This window comes from Mycteria americana, unplaced genomic scaffold (assembly GCF_035582795.1).
Source record: "Mycteria americana isolate JAX WOST 10 ecotype Jacksonville Zoo and Gardens unplaced genomic scaffold, USCA_MyAme_1.0 Scaffold_38, whole genome shotgun sequence".
In the NCBI taxonomy this organism is placed as follows: Eukaryota; Metazoa; Chordata; class Aves; order Ciconiiformes; family Ciconiidae; genus Mycteria; species Mycteria americana.
The window spans coordinates 1,552,718-1,560,755 of NW_027445625.1; positions in this window are offsets into that span (position 1 = coordinate 1,552,718).

The following is an 8,038-nucleotide window of genomic DNA, read 5'->3' on the forward strand; positions in this document are numbered from 1 at the left end:
GACCTTTCAGTGCTGGCTGTATTCGTGTGGGCGCAATTGCTGGACGTTTCGAATTTGGCAGCCGGGCTCTGCGACAGTCACATAGGCATTGTTGCATCATAACCAACCAAGGCATTTTCAGAGAGCGAATGTCTGTGCGGCAGCGAATGCAGTTCCAAGGGACAGTGAAAACCAGGTAGACCTTTCAGTGCTGGCAGCTTTCGTGTGGGCGCAATCGCTGGACGTTTCGAATTTGGCAGCCGGGCTCTGCGACAGTCACATAGGCATTGTTGCATCATAACCAACCAAGGCATTTGCAGAGCGCGAATATCTATGCGGCAGCGAATGCAGTTCCAAGGGACAGTGAAAACCAGGTAGACCTTTCAGTGCTGGCAGCTTTCGTGTGGGCGCAATCGCTGGACGTTTCGAATTTGGCAGCCGGGCTCTGCCAGAGTCACATAGGCATTGTTGCATCATAACCAACCAAGGCTTTTGCAGAGCACGAATGTCTGTGCGGCAGCGAATGCAGTTCCAAGGGACAGTGAAAGCCAGGTAGAGCTTTCAGTGCTGGCAGCTTTCGTGTGGGCGCAATCGCTGGACGTTTCGAATTTGGCAGCCGGGCTCTGGCAGAGTCACATAGGCATTGTTGCATCATAACCAACCAAGGCATTTGCAGAGCACGAATGTCTGTGCGGCAGCGAATGCAGTTGCAAGGGACAGTGAAAACCAGGTAGACCTTTCAGTGCTGGCAGCTTTCGTGTGGGCGCAATCGCTGGACGTTGAGAATTTGGCAGCCGGGCTCTGCCAGAGTCACATAGGCATTGTTGCATCATAACCAACCAAGGCATTTGCAGAGCACGAATGTCTGTGCGGCAGCGAATGCAGTTCCAAGGGACAGTGAAAACCAGGTAGAGCTTGCAGTGCTGGCAGCTTTCGTGTGGGCGCAATCGCTGGACGTTTCGAATTTGGCAGCCGGGCTCTGCCAGAGTCACATAGGCATTGTTGCATCATAACCAACCAAGGCATTTGCAGAGCACGAATGTTTGTGCGGCAGCGAATGCAGTTCCAAGGGACAGTGAAAACCAGGTAGACCTTTCAGTGCTGGCAGCTTTCGTGTGGGTGCAATCGCTGGACGTTGAGAATTTGGCATCCGGGCTCTGCGACAGTCACATAGGCATTGTTGCATCATAACCAACCAAGGCTTTTGCAGAGCACGAATGTCTGTGCGGCAGCGAATGCAGTTCCAAGGGACAGTGAAAACCAGGTAGAGCTTTCAGTGCTGGCAGCTTTCGTGTGGGCGCAATCGCTGGACGTTTCGAATTTGGCAGCCGGGCTCTGCGACAGTCACATAGGCATTGTTGCATCATAACCAACCAAGGCATTTGCAGAGCACGAATGTCTGTGCGGCAGCGAATGCAGTTCCAAGGGACAGTGAAAACCAGGTAGACCTTTCAGTGCTGGCAGCTTTCGTGTGGGCGCAATCGCTGGACGTTGAGAATTTGGCAGCCGGGCTCTGGCAGAGTCACATAGGCATTGTTACATCATAACCAACCAAAGCTCTTGCGGAGCGCGAATGTCTGTGCGGCAGCGAATGCAGTTCCAAGGGACAGTGAAAACCATGTAGAGCTTTCAGTGCTGGCAGCTTTTGTGTGGGCGCAATCGCTGGACGTTTCGAATTTGGCAGCCGGGCTCTGCGACAGTCACATAGGCATTGTTGCATCATAACCAACCAAGGCATTTGCAGAGCGCGAATGTCTGTGCGGCAGCGAATGCAGTTCCAAGGGACAGTGAAAACCAGGTAGAGCTTGCAGTGCTGGCAGCTTTCGTGTGGGCGCAATCGCTGGACGTTTAGAATTTGGCAGCCGGGCTCTGCGACAGTCACATAGGCATTGTTGCATCATAACCAACCAAGGCATTTGCAGAGCGCGAATGTCTGTGCGGCAGCGAATGCAGTTCCAAGGGACAGTGAAAACCAGGTAGACCTTTCAGTGCTGGCAGCTTTCGTGTGGGCGCAATCGCTGGACGTTTCGAATTTGGCAGCCCGGCTCTGCGATAGTCACGTAGGCATTGTTGCATCATAACCAACCAAAGCTCTTGCGGAGCGCGAATGTCTGTGCGGCAGCGAATGCAGTTCCAAGGGACAGTGAAAACCAGGTAGACCTTTCAGTGCTGGCAGTATTCGTGTGGGCGCAATTGCTGGACGTTTCGAATTTGGCAGCCGGGCTCTGCCAGAGTCACATAGGCATTGTTGCATCATAACCAACCAAGGCATTTTCAGAGAGCGAATGTCTGTGCGGCAGCGAATGCAGTTCCAAGGGACAGTGAAAACCAGGTAGACCTTTCAGTGCTGGCAGCTTTCGTGTGGGCGCAATCGCTGGACGTTTCGAATTTGGCAGCCGGGCTCTGCGACAGTCACATAGGCATTGTTGCATCATAACCAACCAAGGCATTTGCAGAGCGCGAATATCTATGCGGCAGCGAATGCAGTTGCAAGGGACAGTGAAAACCAGGTAGACCTTTCAGTGCTGGCAGCTTTCGTGTGGGCGCAATCGCTGGACGTTTCGAATTTGGCAGCCGGGCTCTGCCAGAGTCACATAGGCATTGTTGCATCATAACCAACCAAGGCTTTTGCAGAGCGCGAATGTCTGTGCGGCAGCGAATGCAGTTCCAAGGGACAGTGAAAGCCAGGTAGAGCTTTCAGTGCTGGCAGCTTTCGTGTGGGCGCAATCGCTGGACGTTGAGAATTTGGCAGCCGGGCTCTGCCAGAGTCACATAGGCATTGTTGCATCATAACCAACCAAGGCATTTGTAGAGCGCTAATGTCTGTGCGGCAGCGAATGCAATTCCATGGGACAGTGAAAACCAGGTAGACCTTTCAGTGCTGGCAGCTTTCGTGTGGGCGCAATCGCTGGACTTTGAGAATTTGGCAGCCGGGCTCTGCCAGAGTCACATAGGCATTGTTGCATCATAACCAACCAAGGCATTTGCAGAGCACGAATGTCTGTGCGGCAGCGAATGCAGTTCCAAGGGACAGTGAAAACCAGGTAGAGCTTGCAGTGCTGGCAGCTTTCGTGTGGGCGCAATCGCTGGACGTTTCGAATTTGGCAGCCGGGCTCTGCCAGAGTCACATAGGCATTGTTGCATCATAACCAACCAAGGCATTTGCAGAGCACGAATGTTTGTGCGGCAGCGAATGCAGTTCCAAGGGACAGTGAAAACCAGGTAGACCTTTCAGTGCTGGCAGCTTTCGTGTGGGTGCAATCGCTGGACGTTTCGAATTTGGCAGCCGGGCTCTGCGACAGTCACATAGGCATTGTTGCATCATAACCAACCAAGGCTTTTGCAGAGCACGAATGTCTGTGCGGCAGCGAATGCAGTTCCAAGGGACAGTGAAAACCAGGTAGAGCTTTCAGTGCTGGCAGATTTCGTGTGGGCGCAATCGCTGGACGTTTCGAATTTGGCAGCCGGGCTCTGCGACAGTCACATAGGCATTGTTGCATCATAACCAACCAGGGCATTTTCAGAGCGCGAATGTCTGTGCGGCAGCGAATGCAGTTCCAAGGGACAGTGAAAACCAGGTAGACCTTTCAGTGCTGGCAGCTTTCGTGTGGGCGCAATCGCTGGACGTTTCGAATTTGGCAGCCGGGCTCTGCCAGAGTCACATAGGCATTGTTGCATCATAACCAACCAAGGCTTTTGCAGAGCGCGAATGTCTGTGCGGCAGCGAATGCAGTTCCAAGGGACAGTGAAAACCAGGTAGAGCTTTCCGTGCTGGCAGCTTTCGTGTGGGCGCAATCGCTGGACGTTTCGAATTTGGCAGCCGGGCTCTGCGACAGTCACATAGGCATTGTTGCATCATAAGCAACCAAAGCTTTTGTAGAGCACGAATATCTGTGCGGCAGCGAATGCAGTTCCAAGGGACAGTGAAAACCAGGTAGAGCTTTCAGTGCTGGCAGCTTTCATGTGGGCGCAATCGCTGGACGTTGAGAATTTGGCAGCCGGGCTCTGGCACAGTCACATAGGCATTCTTGCATCATAACCAACCAAGGCTTTTTCAGAGCGCGAATGTCTGTGCGGCAGCGAATGCAGTTCCAAGGGACAGTGAAAACCAGGTAGAGCTTTCAGTGCTGGCAGCTTTCGTGTGGGCGCAATCGCTGGACGTTGAGAATTTGGCAGCCGGGCTCTGCGACAGTCACATAGGCATTGTTGCATCATAACCAACCAAGGCTTTTGCAGAGCACGAATGTCTGTGCGGCAGCGAATGCAGTTCCAAGGGACAGTGAAAACCAGGTAGACCTTTCAGTGCTGGCAGTATTCGTGTGGGCGCAATCGCTGGACGTTGAGAATTTGGCAGCCGGGCTCTGCCAGAGTCACATAGGCATTGTTGCATCATAACCAACCAAGGCTTTTGCAGAGCGCGAATGTCTGTGCGGCAGCGAATGCAGTTCCAAGGGACAGTGAAAACCCGGTAGACCTTTCAGTGCTGGCAGCTTTCGTGTGGGCGCAATCGCTGGACGTTTCGAATTTGGCAGCCGGGCTCTGCGACAGTCACGTAGGCATTGTTGCATCATAACCAACCAAGGCATTTGCAGAGCACGAATGTCTGTGCGGCAGCGAATGCAGTTCCAAGGGACAGTAAAAACCAGGTAGAGCTTGCAGTGCTGGCAGCTTTCGTGTGGGCGCAATCGCTGGACGTTGAGAATTTGGCAGCCGGGCTCTGCCAGAGTCACATAGGCATTGTTGCATCATAACCAACCAAGGCATTTGCAGAGCACGAATGTCTGTGCGGCAGCGAATGCAGTTCCAAGGGACAGTGAAAACCAGGTAGACCTTTCAGTGCTGGCAGTATTCGTGTGGGCGCAATCGCTGGACGTTGAGAATTTGGCAGCCGGGCTCTGCGATAGTCACATAGGCATTGTTACATCATAACCAACCAAAGCTCTTGCGGAGCGCGAATGTCTGTGCGGCAGCGAATGCAGTTCCAAGGGACAGTGAAAACCAGGTAGAGCTTTCAGTGCTTGCAGTATTCGTGTGGGTGCAATCGCTGGACTTTGAGAATTTGGCAGCCGGGCTCTGCCAGAGTCACATAGGCATTGTTGCATCATAACCAACCAAGGCTTTTGCAGAGCGCGAATGTCTGTGCGGCAGCGAATGCAGTTCCAAGGGACAGTGAAAACCAGGTAGAGCTTTCAGTGCTGGCAGCTTTCGTGTGGGCGCAATCGCTGGACGTTGAGAATTTGGCAGCCGGGCTCTGCGACAGTCACATAGGCATTGTTGCATCATAACCAACCAAGGCATTTTCAGAGCGCGAATGTCTGTGCGGCAGCGAATGCAGTTCCAAGGGACAGTGAAAACCAGGTAGAGCTTTCAGTGCTGGCAGCTTTCGTGTGGGCGCAATCGCTGGACGTTTCGAATTTGGCAGCCGGGCTCTGCCAGAGTCACATAGGCATTGTTACATCATAACCAACCAAAGCTCTTGCGGACCGCGAATGTCTGTGCGGCAGCGAATGCAGTTCCAAGGGACAGTGAAAACCAGGTAGACCTTTCAGTGCTTGCAGTATTCGTGTGGGCGCAATCGCTGGACGTTGAGAATTTGGCAGCCGGGCTCTGCCAGAGTCACATAGGCATTGTTGCATCATAACCAACCAAGGCTTTTGCAGAGCGCGAATGTCTGTGCGGCAACGAATGCAGTTCCAAGGGACAGTGAAAACCAGGTAGAGCTTGCAGTGCTGGCAGCTTTCGTGTGGGCGCAATCGCTGGACGTTTCGAATTTGGCAGCCGGGCTCTGCGACAGTCACGTAGGAATTGTTGCATCATAACCAACCAAGGCTTTTGCAGAGCACGAATGTCTGTGCGGCAGCGAATGCAGTTCCAAGGGACAGTGAAAACCAGGTAGAGCTTTCAGTGCTGGCAGCTTTCGTGTGGGCGCAATCGCTGGACGTTTCGAATTTGGCAGCCGGGCTCTGCCAGATTCACATAGGCATTGTTGCATCATAACCAACCAAGGCATTTTCAGAGCGCGAATGTCTGTGCGGCAGCGAATGCAGTTCCAAGGGACAGTGAAAACCAGGTAGACCTTTCAGTGCTGGCAGCTTTCGTGTGGGCGCAATCGCTGGACGTTTCGAATTTGGCAGCCGGGCTCTGCCAGAGTCACATAGGCATTGTTGCATCATAACCAACCAAGGCTTTTGCAGAGCGCGAATGTCTGTGCGGCAGCGAATGCAGTTCCAAGGGACAGTGAAAACCAGGTAGACCTTTCAGTGCTGGCAGCTTTCGTGTGGGCGCAATCGCTGGACGTTGAGAATTTGGCAGCCGGGCTCTGCCAGAGTCACATAGGCATTGTTGCATCATAACCAACCAAGGCATTTGTAGAGCGCTAATGTCTGTGCGGCAGCGAATGCAATTCCATGGGACAGTGAAAACCAGGTAGACCTTTCAGTCATGGCAGCTTTCGTGTGGGTGCAATCGCTGGACGTTGAGAATTTGGCAGCCGGGCTCTGCCAGAGTCACATAGGCATTGTTGCATCATAACCAACCATGGCTTTTGCAGAGCGCGAATGTCTGTGCGGCAGCGAATGCAGTTCCAAGGGACAGTGAAAACCAGGTAGACCTTTCAGTGCTGGCAGCTTTCGTGTGGGCGCAATCGCTGGACGTTGAGAATTTGGCAGCCGGGCTCTGCGACAGTCACATAGGCATTGTTGCATCATAACCAACCAAGGCATTTTCAGAGCGCGAATGTCTGTGCGGCAGTGAATGCAGTTCCAAGGGACAGTGAAAACCAGGTAGAGCTTTCAGTGCTGGCAGCTTTCGTGTGGGCGCAATCGCTGGACGTTTCGAATTTGGCAGCCGGGCTCTGCCAGAGTCACATAGGCATTGTTACATCATAACCAACCAAAGCTCTTGCGGACCGCGAATGTCAATGCGGCAGCGAATACAGTTCCAAGGGACAGTGAAAACCAGGTAGACCTTTCAGTGCTTGCAGTATTCGTGTGGGCGCAATCGCTGGACGTTGAGAATTTGGCAGCCGGGCTCTGCCAGAGTCACATAGGCATTGTTGCATCATAACCAACCAAGGCTTTTGCAGAGCGTGAATGTCTGTGCGGCAACGAATGCAGTTCCAAGGGACAGTGAAAACCAGGTAGAGCTTGCAGTGCTGGCAGCTTTCGTGTGGGCGCAATCGCTGGACGTTTCGAATTTGGCAGCCGGGCTCTGCGACAGTCACGTAGGAATTGTTGCATCATAACCAACCAAGGCTTTTGCAGAGCACGAATGTCTGTGCGGCAGCGAATGCAGTTCCAAGGGACAGTGAAAACCAGGTAGAGCTTTCAGTGCTGGCAGCTTTCGTGTGGCCGCAATCGCTGGACGTTTCGAATTTGGCAGCCGGGCTCTGCCAGAGTCACATAGGCATTGTTGCATCATAACCAACCAAGGCATTTTCAGAGCGCGAATGTCTGTGCGGCAGCGAATGCAATTCCATGGGACAGTGAAAACCAGGTAGACCTTTCAGTCATGGCAGCTTTCGTGTGGGTGCAATCGCTGGACGTTGAGAATTTGGCAGCCGGGCTCTGCCAGAGTCACATAGGCATTGTTGCATCATAACCAACCAAGGCATTTGCAGAGCACGAATGTCTGTGCAGCAGCGAATGCAGTTCCAAGGGACAGTGAAAACCAGGTAGACCTTTCAGTGCTGGCAGCTTTCGTGTGGGCGCAATCGCTGGACGTTGAGAATTTGGCAGCCGGGGTCTGCCAGAGTCACATAGGCATTGTTGCATCATAACCAACCAAGGCATTTTCAGAGAGCGAATGTCTGTGCGGCAGCGAATGCAGTTCCAAGGGACAGTGAAAACCAGGTAGACCTTTCAGTGCTGGCAGCTTTCGTGTGGGCGCAATCGCTGGACGTTTCGAATTTGGCAGCCGGGCTCTGCGACAGTCACATAGGCATTGTTGCATCATAACCAACCAAGGCATTTGCAGAGCATGAATGTCTGTGCGGCAGCGAATGCAGTTCCAAGGGACAGTGAAAACCAGGTAGAGCTTTCAGTGCTGGCAGCTTTCGTGT